Source organism: Megalobrama amblycephala, linkage group LG24 (assembly GCF_018812025.1).
Source record: "Megalobrama amblycephala isolate DHTTF-2021 linkage group LG24, ASM1881202v1, whole genome shotgun sequence".
In the NCBI taxonomy this organism is placed as follows: domain Eukaryota; kingdom Metazoa; phylum Chordata; class Actinopteri; order Cypriniformes; family Xenocyprididae; genus Megalobrama; species Megalobrama amblycephala.
In genome coordinates, this window is record NC_063067.1 from 13,253,528 (window position 1) to 13,276,186 (window position 22,659).

The window sequence follows — 22,659 nt, forward strand, 5'->3', positions numbered from 1 at the left end:
CCACCCACCACGGCCTTACAGGACACACCCTAGTTCTATCTCCAAATGCTGACTTGGGGTGAACTGATAGCTTTGCCAGGCCCTTAACAAGTTGGTTGAGGGTTTTCTGGATGCAGTCTACAACATACTGCGCTTTCGGCACGTAGCTGGTCAGTCCCGCCCAGAGTGCTGCACCAGAGCTAGGAACCAATACGTCAAAAAGGCCAATTCATCACAGATTTCGTATTTTAAAATAATTATATCTGGGCATTAGATTTGTTACGTCATTTAGAAATGTTTTTGACAGTGTTTCATTATGAATTGAACTATTTCAGATCAGATGTCATTTAGCTTTTCTTTTTTTTTTTTACGTTCAACTTTTTTTTTTTTTTTTTTTTTGGCAACCCAGGGTGTGGCCTGTGTCCCACCCACCACAGCCTTACAGGACACACCCTAGTTCTATCTCCAAATGCTGACTTGGGGTGAACTGATAGCTTTGCCAGGCCCTTAACAAGTTGGTTGAGGGTTTTCTGAATGCAGTCTACAACATACTGCGCTTTCGGCACGTAGCTGGTCAGTCCCGCCCAGAGTGCTGCACCAGAGCTAGGAACCAATCCGACAAAAAGGCCAATTCATCACAGATTTCGTATTTTAAAATAATTATATCTGGGCATTAGATTTGCTACGTCATTTAGAAATGTTTTTGACAGTGTTTCATTATGAATTCAACTATTTCAGATCAGATGTCATTTAGCTTTTTTTTTTTTAACGTTCGACGTTGTTGTTTTTTTTTTTTTTTTTTTTTTGGCATCCTAGGGTGTGGCCTGTGTCCCACCCACCACGGCCTTACAGGACACACCCTAGTCCTATCTCCAAGTGCTGACTTGGGGTGAACTCATAGCTTTGCCAGGCCCTTAAAAGGCGGTTAAGGGTTTTCTGGATGCAGTCTACAACAGACTGCGCTTTCGGCACGTAGCTGGTCAGTCCCGCCCAGAGTGCTGCACCAGAGCTAGGAACCAACACGACAAAAAGGCCAATTCATCACAGATTTCGCATTTTAAAATAATTATATCTGGGCATTAGTTTTGCTACGTCATTTAGAAATGTTTTTGACTGTTTTTCATTATGAATTTAACTATTTCAGATCAGATGTCATTTAGCTTTTTTTTTTTTTTACGTTCAACTTTTTTTTTTTTTTTTTTTTGGCAACCCAGGGTGTGGCCTGTGTCCCACCCACCACAGCCTTACAGGACACACCCTAGTTCTATCTCCAAATGCTGACTTGGGGTGAACTGATAGCTTTGCCAGGCCCTTAACAAGTTGGTTGAGGGTTTTCTGAATGCAGTCTACAACATACTGCGCTTTCGGCACGTAGCTGGTCAGTCCCGCCCAGAGTGCTGCACCAGAGCTAGGAACCAATCCGACAAAAAGGCCAATTCATCACAGATTTCGTATTTTAAAATAATTATATCTGGGCATTAGATTTGCTAAGTCATTTAGAAATGTTTTTGACAGTGTTTCATTATGAATTTAACTATTTCAGATCAGATGTCATTTAGCTTTTCTTTTTTTTTTTTTTTAACGTTCAACTTTTTTTTTTTTTTTTTTTTTTTGGCAACCCAGGGTGTGGCCTGTGTCCCACCCACCACAGCCTTACAGGACACACCCTAGTTCTATCTCCAAATGCTGACTTGGGGTGAACTGATAGCTTTGCCAGGCCCTTAACAAGTTGGTTGAGGGTTTTCTGAATGCAGTCTACAACATACTGCGCTTTCGGCATGTAGCTGGTCAGTCCCGCCCAGAGTGCTGCACAAGAGCTAGAAACCAATACGTCAAAAAGGCCAATTCATCACAGATTTCGTATTTGAAAATAATTATATCTGGGCATTAGATTTGCTACGTCATTTCGTAATGTTTTTGACAGTGTTTCATTATGAATTTAACTACTTCGGATTTCAGTTACCTTTTTTTTTTTTTAGTTCGTCATCGTTTTTTTTTTTTTTTTTTTTTTGGCAACCTAGGGTGTGGCCTGTGTCCCACCCACCACAGCCTTACAGGATACACCCTAGTCCTATCTCCAAATGCTGACTTGGGGTGAACTGATAGCTTTGCCAGGCCCTTAAAAGGCGGTTAAGGGTTTTCTGGATGCAGTCTACAACACACTGCGCTTTCGGCACGTAGCTGGTCAGTCCCGCCCAGAGTGCTGCACCAGAGCTAGGAACCAATCCGACAAAAAGGCCAATTCATCACAGATTTCGTATTTTAAAATAATTATATCTGGGCATTAGATTTGCTAAGTCATTTAGAAATGTTTTTGACAGTGTTTCATTATGAATTTAACTATTTCAGATCAGATGTCATTTAGCTTTTCTTTTTTTTTTTTAACGTTCAACTTTTTTTTTTTTTTTTTTTTTTGGCAACCTAGGGTGTGGCCTGTGTCCCACCCACCACGGCCTTACAGGACACACCCTAGTCCTATCTCCAAGTGCTGACTTGGGGTGAACTGATAGCTTTGCCAGGCCCTTAAAAGGCGGTTAAGGGTTTTCTGGATGCAGTCTACAACAGACTGCGCTTTCGGCACGTAGCTGGTCAGTCCCGCCCAGAGTGCTGCACCAGAGCTAGGAACCAACACGACAAAAAGGCCAATTCATCACAGATTTCGCATTTTAAAATAATTATATCTGGGCATTAGTTTTGCTACGTCATTTCGTAATGTTTTTGACAGTGTTTCATTATGAATTTAACTACTTCGGATTTCAGTTACCTTTTTTTTTTTTAGTTCGTCATCGTTTTTTTTTTTTTTTTTTTTTTTGGCAACCTAGGGTGTGGCCTGTGTCCCACCCACCACAGCCTTACAGGATACACCCTAGTCCTATCTCCAAATGCTGACTTGGGGTGAACTGATAGCTTTGCCAGGCCCTTAACAAGTTAGTTGAGGGTTTTCTGGATGCAGTCTACAACAGACTGCGCTTTCGGCACGTAGCTGGTCAGTCCCGCCCAGAGTGCTGCACCAGAGCTAGGAACCAACACGACAAAAAGGCCAATTCATCACAGATTTCGCATTTTAAAATAATTATATCTGGGCATTAGTTTTGCTACGTCATTTAGAAATGTTTTTGACTGTTTTTCATTATAAATTTAACTATTTCAGATCAGATGTCATTTAGCTTTTCTTTTTTTTTAACGTTCGACGTTGTTTTTGTTTTTTTTGGCATCCCAGGGTGTGGCCTGTTTCCCACCCACCACGGCCTTACAGGACACACCCTAGTTCTATCTCCAAATGCTGACTTGGGGTGAACTGATAGCTTTGCCAGGCCCTTAACAAGTTGGTTGAGGGTTTTCTGGATGCAGTCTACAACATACTGCGCTTTCGGCACGTAGCTGGTCAGTCCCGCCCAGAGTGCTGCACCAGAGCTAGGAACCAATACGTCAAAAAGGCCAATTCATCACCGATTTCGTATTTTAAAATAATTATATCTGGGCATTAGATTTGCTACGTCATTTAGAAATGTTTTTGACAGTGTTTCATTATGAATTCAACTATTTCAGATCAGATGTCATTTAGCTTTTTTTTTTTTTAACGTTCGACGTTGTTGTTTTTTTTTGTTTTTTTTTTGGCATCCTAGGGTGTGGCCTGTGTCCCACCCACCACGGCCTTACAGGACACACCCTAGTCCTATCTCCAAGTGCTGACTTGGGGTGAACTCATAGCTTTGCCAGGCCCTTAAAAGGCGGTTAAGGGTTTTCTGGATGCAGTCTACAACAGACTGCGCTTTCGGCACGTAGCTGGTCAGTCCCGCCCAGAGTGCTGCACTAGAGCTAGGAACCAATACGACAAAAAGGCCAATTCATCACAGATGTCGTATTTTAGAATAATTATATCTGGGCATTAGATTTGCTACGTCATTTTGAAATGTTTTTGACTGTGTTTCATTATGAATTTAACTATTTCAGATCAGATGTCATTTAGCTTTTCTTTTTTTTTTTTTTACGTTCGACGTTGTTGTTGGTTTTTTTTTTTGGCAACCTAGGGTGTGGCCTGTGTCCCACCCACCACAGCCTTACAGGACACACCCTAGTCCTATCTCCAAGTGCTGACTTGGGGTGAACTGATAGCTTTGACAAAATATCCAACTGGCCAAGGTGTGTAATGCGCAGAATGCAATGTGTTTGTCATTTTGGTCAATAGCTGCATTTACACTGACAACTTTTGTTTCAATTGTAATTAAATAATTCCAGTTGATGAATCCAAACCCAGTATTTACATGATCGCTAAATAAAGTGATTGGGTTGGTGTTCACATTTAAATCAGAATTGATCTTTTGACGTGCACACACCGCATGATTAAACAGATTTCCCCCTGTTGGCAAATACTAATCTTCTTTCTATCATTGTTTCTTTTCTTTGTTTTAAAAAGCACACTTAATATTTATCTATTTCGGGTCCTAATTAGGAGACGACGAGCACATTAAGCTTCGTGCCATGCTGCTTATTTTCATCAAGCAGTTTATGTCCCCTTCCTGTGCCCAAAACAAGGCACCAACTGTGAATGAGAGTCCGAAGCAAAGGACTGGTGGGACGTTATCCTCCACCACTTTACAGACAATGAGTGGAAGGAGAATTTTAGATTAAATTGGATTTGGCTAATTCATTCCGATTGATGTGGTTATGCTAGTCCAGTTACAAACTGATTATTCGGGTCCATGTAAATGCAGCTAACTTGTTCAAATTATTTGATTGTGTTTACATTATTTAAATGTGTTTTTCAAAAGTAAAGGTACACTATGTAACAACTTTTTACATTTAAATCACTAATTTCATAACATTATTCTTGCAACTGTAATTGCAGTGTATCTAAATAACAATAGTATAATAATAGTAATAATAATAAATAATAATTTCTGTCACTAATGCACATTGATTTCACTCATTTATCAATTCCAGCATAATGCCAACAAAGGATTATTATATTTAAATAAAGAAATATGTATTAAAGTAATTTAAGTGTTCTTCTAAATTAAATGTAACTACTAGTGTATGTAAAAACTGTTTAAAATGTTTTTATAGTAATTAATTAATTATAAGAGGGTTGGCATTTTTTCTCACTTAAGCACCTGCCCCTCAAAATGTCTGTGCATAGCCCATCTTATTATAGGCGTATCGCAGTGATTCAGATTTAGACAAAAACATGGTTTTGGAAGATGGATTCATGACGGACTCGCTCATTATATAAATTCTGCACATTTTGAACAAAAAGTTACATAGTGTACCTTTAACTATAACTTTTCTTACAACTTATTTGTCAAATCTTACTAGTTGGTGACTCTTCTGGCATCTGTTGTTGTCTCATGCCTGCTTGTCTTGTTATTGTAGATATTTCGCACTTTCCACTCGCCTAAAGCCCTCGTTGTGCAAATCTGTGTGGCCAGGAAATAAAAAATTCCATTATGTTATAATGTTTGAATAAAATCAAAAACATATGCGCAAAACTCAAGTTTTAAGCACCTGTGAAAGTGATCCGTAGGTACACGACGTCGAGAGAGCGTCTCCGATGCGAACAGTGACAGTGAGTGAAACATTCTAAGCGTCTCGTTTATGAAGGCTTTCTACTGTGACGTCACATGGAAACAGGCCCCGCCCATAACTGACGATAGAACTCATTAGCTCCTCCCCTGAGTGCACTGGCTGCCTACTACAGTTCGTCGTGTTTATCTCGTTTATCTCCTCGCTAGAGCATATTTGGGTAAGAAATTGGTACTAATGTTATTTAAACAAGAGCAATAAGTGATTTTCTGTTCTGGATTCTCATTAACAGAATAGACAGCAGCGTGCTACCTATCAGGGCTGCGTTTCCCCAAAAAAGGCATCGTTTCTACTACCAGCTCACAATGCTTTTGAGAAACGCAGTCAAGGATGTGCTAACAGTATATTTGCATTTTTTTCTGTGTGCGCTCAGAAAACTATATATTAGAAGTTTAAACTGATGTGCAAATAATTCAAACTTTCATGAGTGAAAATGTCACGTGAGCGTGACGGCGATAGAGATGATAATCAAAAACAAACATGTTTTTGGCGGAGTAACTTAAGGAATCTTCCAGCTTCCTACATTACAAAAATATTAATGTATTAGAAGATATATTAATCAACAACCTTAAAATGACTTATGTATATCTGCTGAAGTAAACTTTCAATTTATTTTGTAAAATTATTATATAATATTTTTCAAATGTATTTTAAACAGCGTTTCAACACTCTCTGTTGACATATTTTTTGTGGTCAGCCTAAAAAATATAATTGTTTGCTGTTTGAGTCCTGAAGAAAGTTGCATTCATTGTTGCCTGCTGTGTGTTGTCTTTCTCTCTGATTGTCAGTGGTCAAAGATAGATGATCTTGTCTTTTGAAGGCTGAATCCAGTATCTGACACCTGATTTATCTGGTGAAGTGTTCCCCCTCAGCCACAAACATGAAATATATGGTAAGTCACTACAGTTATCACTGTTTTAAAGCAGTAATGCAGTCAGACAAACACTTTATGACATCAAAACTGTTGAAATAAATTAATTTGAATTGTTTCAATAGAACCATGATGGGTTATTTTGGTATTTCTATATTTTGCTTGCATAGTCAAATGAAATTATCGTCTAAGACTCAGTGAACAATCAAATGTTTGTCTTGCCTTGAGCAATTCTACATTGTCATTTACAGAATCAAAAGGTCTTGTTCTTTGTGGTACTTTTTAGGAAGACTTCAAGACTTACTAATAAAATTAACAATTTTACAAAACTAATTTTGAGCATAAATTTATTTAGGTCACATGAACAGCTCTGCCATGCGTTTGTTACTCAAAAATAAAATAAAAAATTATATTTTTCATTCTTTGAACCTTTTCTTATCCCAAGATTTTGAACACAAACTTAAAAACTAAAATTTTCTAAAATAAACTTTTCTAAAATACACTTGTTTAAAGGGATAGTTCACCCAAAAATGAAAATTTGATGTTTATCTGCTTACCCCCAGCGCATCCAAGATGTAGGTGTCTTTGTTTCTTCAGCAGAACACAAATGATGATTTTTAACTCCAACCGCTGCCGTCTGTCAGTCAAATAATTGCAGTAGATGGGAACTTCATCTATAAGAGTAAATAAAACTTGCTTAGACAAATCCAAATTAAACCCTGCGGCTCGTGACGACACATTGATGTCTTAAGACACGAAACGATCGGTTTGTGTGAGAAACTGAACAGTATTTATATCATTTTTTACCTCTAAAACACCACTATGTCCAACTCCATTCATGACTCCTTTAGTGATGTCTGATCGCGCTCTGACAACGGAAGTGATGTCTCGCGCATATACTTCAATGAGTGTCAGACATCACTGCCGCTGTCAGAGCGCGATCAGACATCACTAAAGGAGTCATGAACGGAGTTGGACATAGTGGTGTATTAGAGGTAAAAAATGATATAAATACTGTTCGGTTTCTCACACAAACCGATCGTTTCGTGTCTTAGGACATCAATGTGTCGTCACGAGCCGCAGGGTTTAATTTGGATTTGTCTAAGCAAGCTTTATTTACTCTTATAGATGAAGTTCCCATCTACTGCCATTATACGACTGACAGACGGCAACGGTTGGAGTTAAAAATCATCATTTGTGTTCTACTGAAGAAACAAAGTCACCTACATCTTGGATGCGCTGGGGGTAAGCAGATAAACATCAAATTTTCATTTTTGGGTGAACTATCCCTTTAATTACATTTTGAACAATTTAACACATCTTTTCTGAATAAAAATCTAAATTTCTTTGGCATAAAAATAAAAAATCTTTATAAAAATCTATAAAAAAAACTTGTATAATGTATATGTCCTGTCAAAAGGAATTTCAAAGTGTTTATTTAGTTCATGTCTGACAACCAGTTCTCAACATATCAACTTTCAGGCATTAGTCTACAATGAGTTTTGTCCCAATAGGAAGCTTATTTTAAAGGGATACCTTACCGCTGACAAAATGGGCCTTCAATAAAACTTGACTGCCTAGTAGAAAGGTAAAAAAAAGAAAAATGGAGACTGTTGTCTTTTTTGGACTGTTGTCCAAGATTGAGAAACACTCATTGTTCATCTTATTTTCCAACTCTGCCACTAGATGGTAGTATTTGCTTATTTTAAAGTGAGATGATGTGCATTTGCTGGATAATTTACTTCACAAAAATTATTTTTTTTTTGTAAACAAAATAGAAAGTAAAGGATATGCATACTGTAAGAGTGCATATAAATTAAGGCTAGGTTGGGGGGGGGGGGTGAGAGGATAACTGGTCACAAAGTAGCATCATTCATAAAACACTCATCCAGTATTTATTTTGTATCCCAGAACATTTAATAAACAGGCACTTTAAAGCAGCAGTTTGCATTATGTTACACTGATATATTTCATAGCTGGGTGCCTTAAAAGCATTCTTTGAAACAACGGATTAAACAAAGATTTGGGTGGCTTGAGCCAGCCTATTTCTATGAGTGTGCAAATCCACCAGCCACTATGGTGATTACCCAAATATGCAGCTGGGCTTTAGGGTCTCACCACAGAGATTCGCCAGCTATTTCCCCTATACTCAGGCGTCTGAGTGTTTTTATTTATTTATTTTATTTCTCACAAAAGAAGCTTATGATGTGCATATGATCATAGTGAGGGAACGCTTATTAAACTTGCTTGTAAACCAGGTAACCTCGTAAGAATGGGGATTAGATTCAGAAACACTAACGATGCAAATGCACCCGCTGTGCCATCTGTGAAACGCTGCAAACTTAAATCAGCCATAGCACAGTATCTTCCTAAACACCCAACTTTTTTTCCAGCCCTCTTTGTTGTCGTAAAGCAGGGGAAAGCCGCTCCAGACGTAAGGAGGGAAAGAACAAAAAGCCTTTTGTAAACTAATTACTCTGAGCTATTCTTTTCCCTACTGCAAATAAAAACATATTTTTTTATGATCAATTCAGATTTGTTCTCAATGAATCTGACTTCGCCTACACAGCAGAAATGAACAATCCATGGTGTTATGCGGCATCCCTTTAAACTTTGTTTTGCAAGGCAGTTATTTCTGAAGTTTATAATCATCTTCTTTGTGAAGTATACAAAAAATAAGTATACTTCAGGTTCATTTTATTAAATATACTTAAGAAAATGTCAGCTATATTTTAAGTATACTGTATGTAGTATGTATACTAACATCAATGTACTAGTATACTTTTAAGTATACTTTAAGTGTAACAGTAATAAACTTTGAGTAAACAACTAGTTTACAACTATTTTTTTGTACTACAGCTGAACTACAAGTGAACATAGAGGTATACTGCTGATAGTTTATTCTAGTTAAATACTTGTAACACATTTTTTAGTTTATGAAAGTACACTTTTAAGTATACCAAACTACTACTTTAAGTGAACTTAACATCATACTTATAATTTGCTATTTATATATTATTTTTGCAATTTAAGAAAATACTCTGTTCCTATTTAGGTATTAATTTTTATACTTGAAATATATCTTTAACTGTAGTTTAACTCTTTCCCTGCCAGCGTTTTTTTTTTTTTTTTTTTTTTTTTTTTTAGTTGGCAGCCATTGCCAACATTTTTGACCAATTTCACTAAATTTTCATGGCTCCCAGAATATTTTGTTGTATGAATATGCAACACAAAAAAGAACAGAACCTCTGCTTTTAAACAATTATTACATTTTTTAATTATTAAAATGATTAAAAAATTATTCTAGCTCCATGCATTATTTTTTCATCAACACTTGAATGTGGGTAAGTTTCATTTTTAAAAAGCAACATTTGAACAAAAATCTGAGAAAATCGCTTTATTGTCAACCTGTTGTTTGGATTCAGATTGATGATCAAAACATAGATGGAGTAGATCTCGTCCATCAACACCCCCAAAGCTTGCACAGTCCTGTACCTCTTCCTGGGTCGACGTTTAATGTTTGATGATCGCGCTATTTTACAAATGCATAAGTAATGTTTCTATCTCTTGTTTCTGCTTCTTCTTTTCCAGTGTTTTGACCTGGAGATTCTCTTTCAGAAGATGCTTAATAGCACCCCCCTACTGTATAACAGTGAAAACATGGATCTTTCAAGTCTGGATACCTGCAATGTAAGTTTATGGCCATGACGAAAGGTTGGGGGTTGCCGAAAAGGTAGGGGCATGATTCCAAGTCTTATCATTGGTCACAAAAGCTGGGTGTGGGGTATGGTAGGGTTATATTTTTTTCTGTTGTAGCAATTCACCTTTAGGCACACCCATTAGTCCAACCTGCAGCTATTCCTGTCTTGAAAATTCCGTCAATGGAGGGGAAAGAATTAAAGGAATAGATCGCCCAAAAATTTAAAATTCTGTCATTAATTACTCACCCTCATTTCCTTCCAAACCTGTAACGATCGTGTCTACGCATCGCACCGCAACAGCTAAAAGCTTTCTACTCTGAATGCGACAAACCGACCGTTGCAAAGCACTTGGAATTTGTTGTGTCCAGTGAAAACAATCAGTATAAACTGATTATAATGGTTTCTATTGTCTTTTGAATTACGTGCAAGAACAAACCTCTTCCGGAAGCTCAAACGTGCTGCATAACACAAGAGAATGAACCTCATTAGTTCTCGCATATCAAGCAAACAAGCTTCTGTTTACCACAAATGATGTGTGAGTTGATGAATGTTTATATGTGAATAAAAGCCTAAATTCAATCTGTTCATCATATAAAGTGATCGTGTCTCTTCAGAAAATTTGGACTAAACTGCTCAATGCATACGGATTCACATACTAGTTTAGTTTAATAAGAAGCATATCTATTTTCTTTATAAATCAATATTTTCAAACAATGTAAGTTCATAAAACTATGTGACAAAAGTATTTAGGCAGCTCAATCAAAAGAGTTAACAAAACTACAGGCCAAGTATACTTTGAATACTTTTAAGTATATCTCTATCAAAAGACTGAGTACAAGTATAGGCCAAATATACTGTCAGTATAAGTCAAGTATAAGCTACTTAAGTGTAATTTTAAGTATATTTCTGTATACATACATACAGTAAAAAGTAGACTGAAAGTATACTTTCGTATTTTTAGTTTAAAAGAAGTATATAGCCTACTAATAGCACACTTGAATTTTATTTTATTTTTTTCTCGCAATAGTGATTATTGTTTCACAATAACACTCACACATCAAAATAAACAATTACACTAAGACATTTAAAGAGTTATTAGACATGACCTAGAAAATTGGTTACTCAGAAATCTGGATAATAATAAATTAAAATAAATTATTCTTATAAGTGTATTAAACTGTCATTTAATTTCAATTTGAATGCAGTATATTATTTTGCTTTCTATACTTATACTGAACATCTGAAAGTACAAAAAATAATAGTCTGATTTGTGATCATGGCTGGCTTGCCAACCTCAGATTATCTATACCAGATTAATATCTTATTCCCTCTATAAAACAATGAACTAATGACAAATGTCAGTCTCTGTGATCAACTGCAGTGTTAGGTTCATTTTAAATGGAATGTGGAACATAATAAATCTGTCATGTAACATGTCAAACCACTATAGTGTTGAATAATGCTGAATACATAATGAGATAATTTTGCATGATGACCACTTGACCAATCATTTCTCAAAATACGATCATGCGTATTATTATACACTACCGTTCATATTTAAAAATGTAAAAATATGTATTTAATTTAAAAATATATTGAAATTGAAAACAGTTATTTTAAATTCTAATAATATTTCACAATATTTCTGTTTTACTGTATTTTCAGCAAGAGACTTCTTTCAAAAACATAAAGAAAAATCTTACCAACCCCAAACTTTTGAACTGTTATGGAAATATTAATAAAATTTAAATCTAAAATGTAGTGGTTTTGGGCCAGCAGCATTTCTTGCTTAAAAAAGGAACTAGAAAAAGAAAATCCACACAAATTAAAGTCATTAAGCAGCACCTCCCATACTATATATTATAAAGAACCTCTAAAATAACTTAAACTGCACAATTTTTAGAGCGGCAGTGCGAACCACTGTGTGGCTCCACATAACGGGATGTTTTTATTATGCTTTCAACATGTCTCAGATGCAATATGCATGACATGTACGCCTGTAGAGGTTTTCGAGTTTCTTCTTGCTGTCCTCAGACCAGCCCCACATGCCTTGTATCACTCACACCTCACGTCAAATCAACGCCTTCGGCTAGCTTGCCCTCGGCCTCCATTACAACACCCACAGGAAAGAGCCTCCTCTTGCACAGAGGAGACAACTGATCCCGCGGCAGCACGCAGCTGTAGGAAATGTTGCCATACGATGTAATAAAGACACTGGGATTATAGCAATGACTCACAGCTCCACTGCTCACAGTGTCCCTCCTTCTTCCCGCCATCATGGGAGAGACTGATGTCTTTATGAGGCGATAGTGATGAAATGTTGCATAGCGCGATCCTCTCGAATGGGGAAACAAGAGGAGCCATTGAGGAGGAATCTGAGGAGGGCTGGATAAGCCTATGATTAGATTTACAGTCTATTTATTTGGTAGTGGGAGAGGGAAATTCACCACTTCACTACGCATCAAGTGGGACACAATGTCATACCATGGAGATGAACTTCATCGTGAAGATTTGAGATACTTCTTACAGGAAATGAGTCAAATTTACAGAACAGAGTTTAGTCACTGTTAGTGCAGGTCAGTGTTCTGGACTAAAGACAGATATTCATGTACAAATGTGCTTTCGCAGCATGACGAATAGCAATCTCTTGCCCTTGTTTCACACGGTAGCTTCCGCACAGGCTGAATTTGCCTTCATCTGGTAGCTGGCTCTGGTTTTGCAATGTGTAATGTCACTTACAGAAGACCCTGACCTCCGTTAACATATGGACTCCATCGATTTACCATCGCTTCCTCTGAAAACCTCAAAATCCCCTTACACACGGGAGATTTACACCCAAAACATCATGGTATAATGTTTCTCCCTTCCCCTCTCTCTCTTTCTTGTTCGTACTCTTTCCCTGACTTTTATACTCTGCCAACATGTTTTCATTTGGGCTGTTGGTCATGGTGCTGTGGATTCACATAGCAATGGAAATGGAGAACAGAGGTTTTTCTGTTAATACTTGGCTTGGTTTACATGTTTGTAACACCTCATTAGCCAGAACTGAGAGGCCTTGCTCAAAACATACAGTAGTTTATACAAAAACATCATTAATACATGAGATCGTTCACGCATATCACAGTACTGTAAGGAGCCTTGGATAATATGTCTAAAATCAACGCTGACATCTATGTCTTGTCATTTCAATTTCCATGTATTAAAACAAAACACGTTTTACGTAGGCCTAAATTCGTCCCCCAGACTTTTTTCGGGCAAGTGTGTTCACGTACAGGATTTCATGGGCCAGTGTGAATAAATCTAGATTTTAATTCAAAGAGACAAGATAGTCCATGCCTGACCTGATGTTTTATTCTTATCCAAAATGAGGCGATGGCTAAACACTCTCATGTAATGTCTGTTTTATTCATACTGGAAGCTGAATAAAAAGCAGAAACGTTTTGACTGATGAAACATGAGGACAATAAACAAATGACTGCGACAATATGGTTTATGTGTGTTTTAAAACCATTTTGTGGTGTTTTCATAACAATGAAGTAAATGAAACATGCAGTGCTATTTGACATAGGCTTAGTCTTTATTACAGTAGGCTATAGAAACTATAAAATATATTTTCTGACTTATTCTGTGATATTTTGTTTTTTACATTACATAAAATCCATGACGACTTAATGCATAAATGTTTGTAGTAGGCTACATAAACTAATCATTAAATTGTCATAAAGAAATTATAGAAAAAATATTATAGAATACAAATTAGTGGTTATTGTTCAGCAGTGTATTTGATTTCTTAGCCAACTAAAGGCAAGAGATTAGGAAAAATCTCTATTACACAAAGGACAGAAAAAAAATGGTATTACATTTGACATTTCTGTCCCACTCACTTCTGAAAAGATGGCTACACACCTGGTCGCTAAAAATATAAAAAACATGACAGGTTGTGACACACATTATATAAAATATTTAAATTAGTGGTCTATAAATATCATTTTTTCAATTGCAGATTTTTACATTTGGTCCCTCTGAATAATTAACATTTGATTACTTGATTCCAAATATTTTCCAAAAGAACAATTCATTTCTTTTTTTTTCATTACCTGTTTTTGAAATGAAAATTGAAATAATCTGATAATCAAAAGTACTAAACGGTGCACTAAACAGTGATATTCAATGTTCTTCATAAACCAAACTGTGTAAATGACACTTGACATGGAAGTGTTAGCAAATGTAATTTAAGTTTCTATAAGTTGCATTCATAATTAATTAATAATAAATAATATTTTTATTAAATATAGTTAATAATAAACAACATTTTTAAATAATATATTTTAATATAATTAATAATACAAATAATGTTTAATATTTCTGGTTAAGCATGGTGCTACAAATTCTAAGGTCAAGGGTTAGACTGATAAAACCTTTGTGAATGCTTTAAAAGTATCTGCCAAATGCATAAAAATAGCACAATGTCCAGTCGAGATATAAGAAATCAAGAGATCAGGCCAAGCCCCAGCCTCTCTTCCTTAAAAAAAGAACTTCTTTCACTGAACAATGAATTGGAAACAAATATGCACAGAGAAACAAGTTTTTCCATATAGGACAGGAGTTCAAGAACAGAAACGATGTTTCTTTATCTACATCCCTCTCTTGCCTCTGTTCGATTCTGCATGACTCATTAGACAAGTCAACTGTGTCAAATGTGTGTCTTCAGTGAGTCACTAAACATCACAGTAAACTGAGTGCAAACATTCATCTTTTGCTCTCTGGCAAAACTGAGGAGTTGCATCATAAAGATGGATGTCTGTGGGATGATCCAGAAAATGCTATTTACAATTTGCAGATTGTATATGCAACCTACACATTCAACTGTGACTCTGAAATGCTCTCCAAATTCACAAAAGTAAATGGACAGACTTTGCTATTTTTTCTAGTGTTAGTTATGGAATGTAAAGGAGGAAAAAAATATATATATGTATGTATTCATTATCTCATCTCCAAAATAGCTACAGCTCACTGTCTATGTTTGAAAATATCCCATTATTTTTGCTTTAATCACAGTTGGAAAGGCCTCTGAAAAAAGAACTCAGAAGATGATTCACGCTGATTCAGTTTGTTTTAATTTTGAACGGCTATTTGTCCCTCTTAAAAGGGTCAAAAAATTGATGTTTCAGCCAATTGACCAATGAAGACATCCAGTCACTGTCCATGCGTCACAGCTGGAGAGGCTGGCTGAACTTTTCTAATGCAGGTCAGTGGAGCTGGGTGTCCATCCATAGGCCTCTCTCACACAACGTGCAAAGCAAACCGTGTCGGTCGCCAGCTACGTGTGCATTGTGGGATGCGCTGGAAGGACAGCAGAATTCAGCTGCTATCTAAGACTTGTGCTGTGCATGGCGCCTCCGCTTCCACAGGATTTGCTCACCCAGTTGCTCCCTGATGTCTGCTGTGGGCTACTGTCAGTGATTTAACCGTTACATGGCTATACTTTCTAAATGTGGCTATGGGAAGATTAAAGAGTATGTTGGGAACAGAGAACCGGATTATACTGAGTTATATCCTTTTTAAATAAATAAACAAACAAATAATGTCATTCACCGATCTGTCTGTGCAGCACCGCTTCAAGTCGAACACACCTATCGTGATCAGTGTAGTTCAGTTAACAATCAAACAGTGTTGGGGGTAACGCGTTACAAGTAACTTGAGTTACGTAATCAGGTTACTTTTTCAAGTAACTTGTAAAGTAACGCATTACTTTTTTCAACTTACAACAAAATATCTAAGTTACATTTTCAAATACGTAACGCAAGTTATTTTTTCACATTTATTGACAGCTCTCCATGTTGAGAGAAATAAAGTGCAAAAGGCGTTGTGTGTGCTGTGTAAACATGATGGTTATTGTAGTTCTAGAGTAAATGTGAACATGCATTTACTCATCTCACTTGCATGAAAACATTCAGTATTCCTCAAAATGAATAAAAACAGTAAAATACAATCTCAGAATTTTACACAAACTTGTAATAATTAACTGTATTAAGTCACACAAATATACTTTATGTATTTAATCTCACTTTATTAACCAATGTCTTTGCTGCTGAACTTCAATGATCTAATTCAATCATACTAATAAACAAACATTACTTTAGATTAGATTTAGAAATAAGAGTGTTGAACTTCCTTCTCATGTATTCTATCCAGGGGCGCGTTTCCCGAAGCGAACTATGGTTGCAAGTTCGGTCGTTACCAATAGAGTTCAATGGGACTTACGACCTTTCGGGAAACGCACCCCAGAATGGCAGCACAGCTGAAAGGTTTGTTTCAGTTGCGCCCTCTACTGTACAGGCGTAAATATGCTTTTCCTTCAGCCTGAGGCTTATTCATTTCACTTTTGGTGTGAAAGAGCCTTTACATTTGCCAAAAATAGAACTTTTTCTTTGTTGTTGTTGTTGCAGTTATTAAAAAACAAACAAGCAAGCACAGCCCATGTGAGAAAAAGAAACGCAAGAGTAATGTAACGCATCACTTTTCATAAAAAGTAACTACGCAAATAGTTACTTTTTCAGGGAGTAACGCATTTTAAAAGTAACTTTCCCCAACACTGCAAACAAATGACTTTTACTAGCCGGTTACTTTTAGTCAATGAATAACATAGGCTGCATCCGTAATCGCATGATCTCTTGAGTATTTTTCATAAGTAATTACTTCATGACTGCTAAAAGAAGTATGTTCTATATAGTATGAATGTGTGTCGTAATCCGAACATAGCCTATTAGCCATGTTGTCATTGTCATGTGACATACCCAACCCGATCTCATGGCAGTATTTTTTGAGGTACATATTTAACGAGGTGGCTAATTCGTACAAATTTGTACGTTTTTTGCTAAATCATTTGTACGAATGACCTACCCCTAAACCTACCCGTCATGGGGTTTAGACAAATCATATGAATTCGTATGAGTGAGGTCGTACGAAATAGCCACCTCGTAAAATATGTAAGAATTGGTCATGAGATAGCGTTGGACCTATCAGCATCAGTTGCATTGCTCCACTGCCATTCACAAATCCTTTAATAGGATAGTACAGTGTCCATCATAATGATCGTATGCACACTTAAGAATCTCTGAAGAACAAGTAGGTCATCCAGGTACTCTTTGTCTACATACTTCTTTTGTCACATACTGCTTTTTGCCTTCTTTATAGTAGATAAGAATGCGATTTCGGATACAGCCTTATAGCCTACATCGGAACCAGTGTGTCCTGAATGAATGATTTATGATTGTTTTCTTGAGTCGAAAACAAATGTACAAAAAGATACATATGCATTTTATCAGTGGGATTTTATACATAAAATTATTAGCCTAAATGTTACCACATTTTCTGTTTGTTTACTATTGTCGTTAAATTTTAAAGGCCAATTATTGGATTCCACTAATGCTGCTTCTAAAGCTGTGTAAACACAATTGTCGGAATTCTCATCATTTGGCAATGGAATTGCTTTTCCCTTTTCCAAGTATTTCTTCTTTATGAATCATTAATGGAACCATTAAGAATAATATGAAATTCTGTACAATTCTTATCCCTAAACAGGTGCAATACAATATCAAGTCAACAGAGGGCACCCTTATCAATTATAGGGGGCTCCAAAGATATATGCTAGTGCAGTGGATATGACCCACATATGATCAGCTAGGACTGAAGATTACACCCTGCATTAAAAATGTTTAAAATATGCTCCCTGTATAGTTCAAGACAGAATCTACAGCATTCTGTTCACAGGATTTTCAAGCTATAAAATGTCTTCAGGCTTAATCCTCTACATTAACTGGACACTTTGACTCTTTTGACTTTCACAAAATATATGTGTGTGGTACACATTTTCCAGACATAAAATATGTTACTGTCTGATCACAGGGAATTTACAGTGCAAGGATAACTGGTAGAAACAGCTGCACTTCAAGCAGGTGTTTGGTCAAATCACACAGCACATTTTCATTGATATTTTTGCATGAGAATATCCTCACACCAAACAAACTGTCACAAAACACCACAGCCTTCTGTGTTTAAGTGACATAGAGAAACCCTGCGCAAATACCCAGCACAGCCTTTCAGGCGTGACGTCATGAGCGGAGGGCTATCGACAAGCTGCTTGTCTATCTTTATTAGCCAAATCCAATGCAGAAAAATGGATCCCTCTGCTTATCAGCGTGGTGCTCACTGTGGCTGTTCATGAGCCAGAGGTCAGAGACATGACACCAAATTATGGGCACTGTAGACTTATTATATTGATGGAGAAGATGAAGGAGGGTGAGATGGGAGGGTTTGGGTAAGGAGGGTGGGGGGTTAAGAGGATACTGAAGATTAGGAAGGGAATTGCCGCAGTACACTGGCTGCTTTTGTGAGCCCAGTGTCCGAGGGGAAAATATCTCCTGGGGCAAGAGCAGTCTGCCACAAAGCACTAGTCCTATTATAGATACAACAACTTGTTTTCAGACTCCTCAATGTGAGACACCACGTTTTGAGTGGTAGTTTGGAGAGACGGCCATGTGAGCAAGGTCATGTAAAATAATTGTGGGACACAAATAGATGCTGGATATGATGTTTACAGACAAAAACAGTCAAAAAAAAATTAGCTGAAGGGAGATTGATTTTGTATGTCAGTGGTTCGCTCATTTCTTTTACCAGACATACACTGTAAAGAAAAAAATATTGTAATTTTAAATGTAAAAATGCTACAGTAAAAACTTAATTACTATGGGGAAAAACTGTAATAGTTACATTTCATGTAATTACAGTAAAATACTGTTAAATGTGCTATTTTTGGAAGTAAAAAAGAACAAATCTTAAAATTTACAGTGGAAATGTGTTTCTGCTTCCCACTGAACCTTTACTGGTCTGAAGGCGGTCTGGCAGAAGCTATATTTTACTTTATAACTTTTTAAATATGGATATATTTCTCACACAGATGCATCGCTTCACTTCAGAAGGGCTTTATTAACCCCCCGGAGCCGTGTGAAGTACGTTTATGATGGATGGATGCACTTTCTTGAGCTTCATACTCATTGGTCCCGTTCACTGCCATTATAAAGCTCGGATGCATCAGGATATCTATTAATATAACTTTGGTTGTGTTCATCAGAAAGAAGAAAGTCATATACACCTAGGATGGCTTGAGGGTGAGTAAATCTTGGCATAATTTTCATTTTAAAGTGAACTAATCCTTTAAGTTTTGTTTTTTTCCCCTGTAAAAATGACAGGATTTTATTTGCAGTGTAGTGCTCCAGTAAGCATTTAACACAGGAATGCTGAGGTGGAGACTGAAGAAGATAAATGTTTTAAGGATGAGGGTGGAGAGTGGAAAATTTGTGAGGTGAAAAGTCTAGAAGAAGTATAACAAAACTTTTCAACCAGCTACCGCAGAACAGATTGACAAATAGTGTTGTAAAAACCCAATTTGTACGAACAAACCCCCAAAAAGGCTGGCGGCATCTAAAGCATATCTGGAGTACTTACAACTTTTCTTTTGATGGTGTCATAACCTTAAGCGTCAATATGAAACAGAATAAACAGACCAAGTTTCCTCAAACACGATACAACAAATTGTTTTTACTTTTAGACTACAGATGCTTGAGACATTTTGGTTCGTGTAGCAGAGAGTGAGCGGCGATATGAGCAAGGTCAGGTAAAAACAAAGACAAAAAAATTGCACACCACCTCTACTGGATCTCTAAGATAAGAACTACATCTGAAATGAATTAGATGAAAATGAGTTGAGGCTTTGGTGATTTAGCGCAATTATCATGACCATGAGTGACAGTTAGCATACCAATCAAAAATTTGGAATAATTACATTTATCTGAAATGTTTTTGAAAGAAGTCTTTTATGTTTACCAAGGCTCCATTTGTTTGATCAAAAATCCAGTAAAAGTAATAATAATATTGTGAATTTAAAATTTTCTATTTGAATATATTTTAAAATGTAATTTTTTCCTGTGATGGCAAAGCTGAATTTTCAGCATCATTTCTCCAGTCTTCAGAGTCACATGATCCTTCAGAAATCATTCAAATATTCGAATGATTCTCATGGACACGCAAAAGTATTTTGTGCGCATGTGAAAGGAGTTTTTTTCCCCCTGCAATGTCATTTTAAACAGTGTTTTATGCATTAAACATTTAAACAAAGTGACTTGTGATGGAGTCAAGGGGTTACAAAGGGCTACATTACTGAAAATTGCATCTATGAAAAACAAAAGCTCTATTACTCTGTAAGTCAGTATTCATAGAAAGTAATGCCTTTTCTCTTTAGCTCCAGTGAGAGTCTCATCCCTCCTATTTGATTGCAGTAAAACCCCTCTCTCCCTGTTAAGGACCGAAGGGTAGTTCGCAGTCTCAGGAAGCTGCTTTGTAATGCCCCACTTATTAAAAAGCAATGCTGGGGTCCCTGAGGTGGCTCGGTATGGTCTATACACACAGGCACAGAAAGGGAGATGTTTGGTTTACGTGGTTCGTATTAGCATGGACGGTGATCTAAGCTCCATAACGAAGCCTTCGAGTCTTTCTCAAAAAGAGGGCCCCTTCTCAGTGCTCACATCACAGTGGGGTCCTATCAGACATCACATCTCCTCTAACATATGTGATACAGATCTATGGACTCTCTTTGCAAATGCAGGGTTAATGTTTAAGGTAAAGCCCACTCTTTACTTGAATTTCTCAATTTCCTGAATAAGCTATAAAGCCACTGCTTTTTGATGGAAACTATGATGATCATTACGGTGTATATAGCTACTCTATAAAAACATCTACTTAGAAAGATTAATGCAGTGGGCCTCATTTTAATTGAACTTGACACACAGTCATGAGGGTCTTCAGGGGTGATTCTATTTTTTAAGAACTCAGTAAAAAATGAGCATTATGTCATAGTCAGTAGCAAAATCGAATCCACCCACCTCACCTTTTCTGACATCCAGATCTCTCTCACGCTCTCACACTCGCAGGCTCTCACTGTGTCGTCTACTGGGGGCCAGCTGCCCTCTGATGACATCACACACCCTTCCAGCTGCAGTACTGATGGTGATAGGAACAGATGTTGGCTTTTGGGGGGGCCTCTGTCCTCGGACAGCCACAAATTTCTCTACCCACCTCCAGTTACAGGGCCAAGAGTACTGTTGACATCTGCTCTCAGCATTTCACTCATAATAAAGCCTTTGGCCAGGACTAAATTTGTGGGAAACCACCCTCCAGCTTGCCACGTCCAGTGCATTTCATTTTTGATAGCACTATAAAGTCAAGTTTGTTCTCATGATGCATCCCAAAATGCATTTAAAATAGTCAAACTGCCAAGAGTCACATGGCCCAAACTGATATTGTATGTAAACTGAGCATATGAATCTTATTATCCATATTAAGAAAACAGGGCAGGAGGATTTATTTGGGTTTCAAGGTTTGATAATGACCTGCTTTAGGCAAACTGAAATCATATTAAGCAAATGATAGCAGCAGATGACCTTTTGTATCCTCTTTTAACCCTGCTATTGAAACAAAATCACTGTTGTTGGCACCAGGGCCATCAGTTGAAAATTGGGAATGATGTCCTGGTTCCTGTGATGAGGGAGCACAGTAAAGTTTTTTTATATATAGTATTTTATAGATGTTTTTTTTTTTAAATAAAATAATAAAATTAAAAATTGTCAAGGGTACACCATAAAAAATGTCCTGATTGGCACCACAGACTGTTTTGGACCTTGTAATGAAACCCAATCAAGACATGAAACAAATGATTATAATCAATTCTGTCTCTTGTGTATAAAAACACAAATTATTAACATATCATTCATAAAATAAGATAAAAAAATATCTGTGAACACTAAAACACTGAAACCTCAGAGAACTGAGCTTCAGCCCTACTGCTTGGGCACCCATACCGACACATGGAAGGGCCGCAGCTGTTCAGCCAATCTCTCTTTATGCATGTGGGAGAAAAAACATTAAGCAGGAATGGGCATTCTCCCCACTTTTCTCATTACACAACTTTCCCCGTTCTGGCACAACATCACAACCTTCCCTCACACACATCTGTGGGCACAATGAGCTGTCTCTGGCCTAAAGGATGGGGGAGGACGGAATCTCAGCTGTTCTAGTTGTCAGAACCCTGGGAAAGTGTTCTCTCCTCTCTTGCTCCCTCTTTCTATGCCCTCTCTCCCTATCGCTTGTTTCTCTTCCCTTCCCCCTGCCTCATGTTTGATGCACTGAAACCTGAGGACTTGCCTCTGATCATAATTTTAAGTAAGACCCAGTGAGGGAAAAGAGAGAGGTACCAAAGGGCTTAAAGGAACATTTATACTGAGGCACGAGATCCCTTTAAATTTGATTGATTGCGTGTTCTGCTTTGAGTTGTGATGTTGATCCCACCTCAGTTTGAACAGGCGGATCTGTTTGATGGTTGCTACAGCTGTACACATTTTGTCAGTGCTTTTGTCTTATGTAGCCTACACATAAGAATGTTCTGTTCAGCAAAACCAACTGAGGTGGAGA

General features: G+C 37.1%; 3 long non-coding RNA genes across 3 annotated transcripts; 2 read left to right on the forward strand and 1 right to left on the reverse strand.

The window, feature by feature from the left end:
* Positions 1–2,345: 2,345 nt before the first annotated feature.
* LOC125260526 lies at positions 2,346–5,601 on the reverse strand. Its single transcript, XR_007183059.1, has 2 exons — positions 5,485–5,601; positions 2,346–5,396 (listed from the first exon to the last, which is right to left on the reverse strand). It is a non-coding gene; the product is annotated as an uncharacterized LOC125260526 (long non-coding RNA).
* Positions 5,602–5,603: 2 nt separating this feature from the next.
* On the forward strand, positions 5,604–19,150 carry LOC125260527. Its single transcript, XR_007183060.1, has 4 exons — positions 5,604–5,722; positions 6,351–6,454; positions 10,025–10,123; positions 19,094–19,150. It is a non-coding gene; the product is annotated as an uncharacterized LOC125260527 (long non-coding RNA).
* Positions 19,151–19,248: 98 nt separating this feature from the next.
* LOC125260395 lies at positions 19,249–21,361 on the forward strand. Its single transcript, XR_007183036.1, has 2 exons — positions 19,249–19,304; positions 21,123–21,361. It is a non-coding gene; the product is annotated as an uncharacterized LOC125260395 (long non-coding RNA).
* Positions 21,362–22,659: the final 1,298 nt, after the last annotated feature.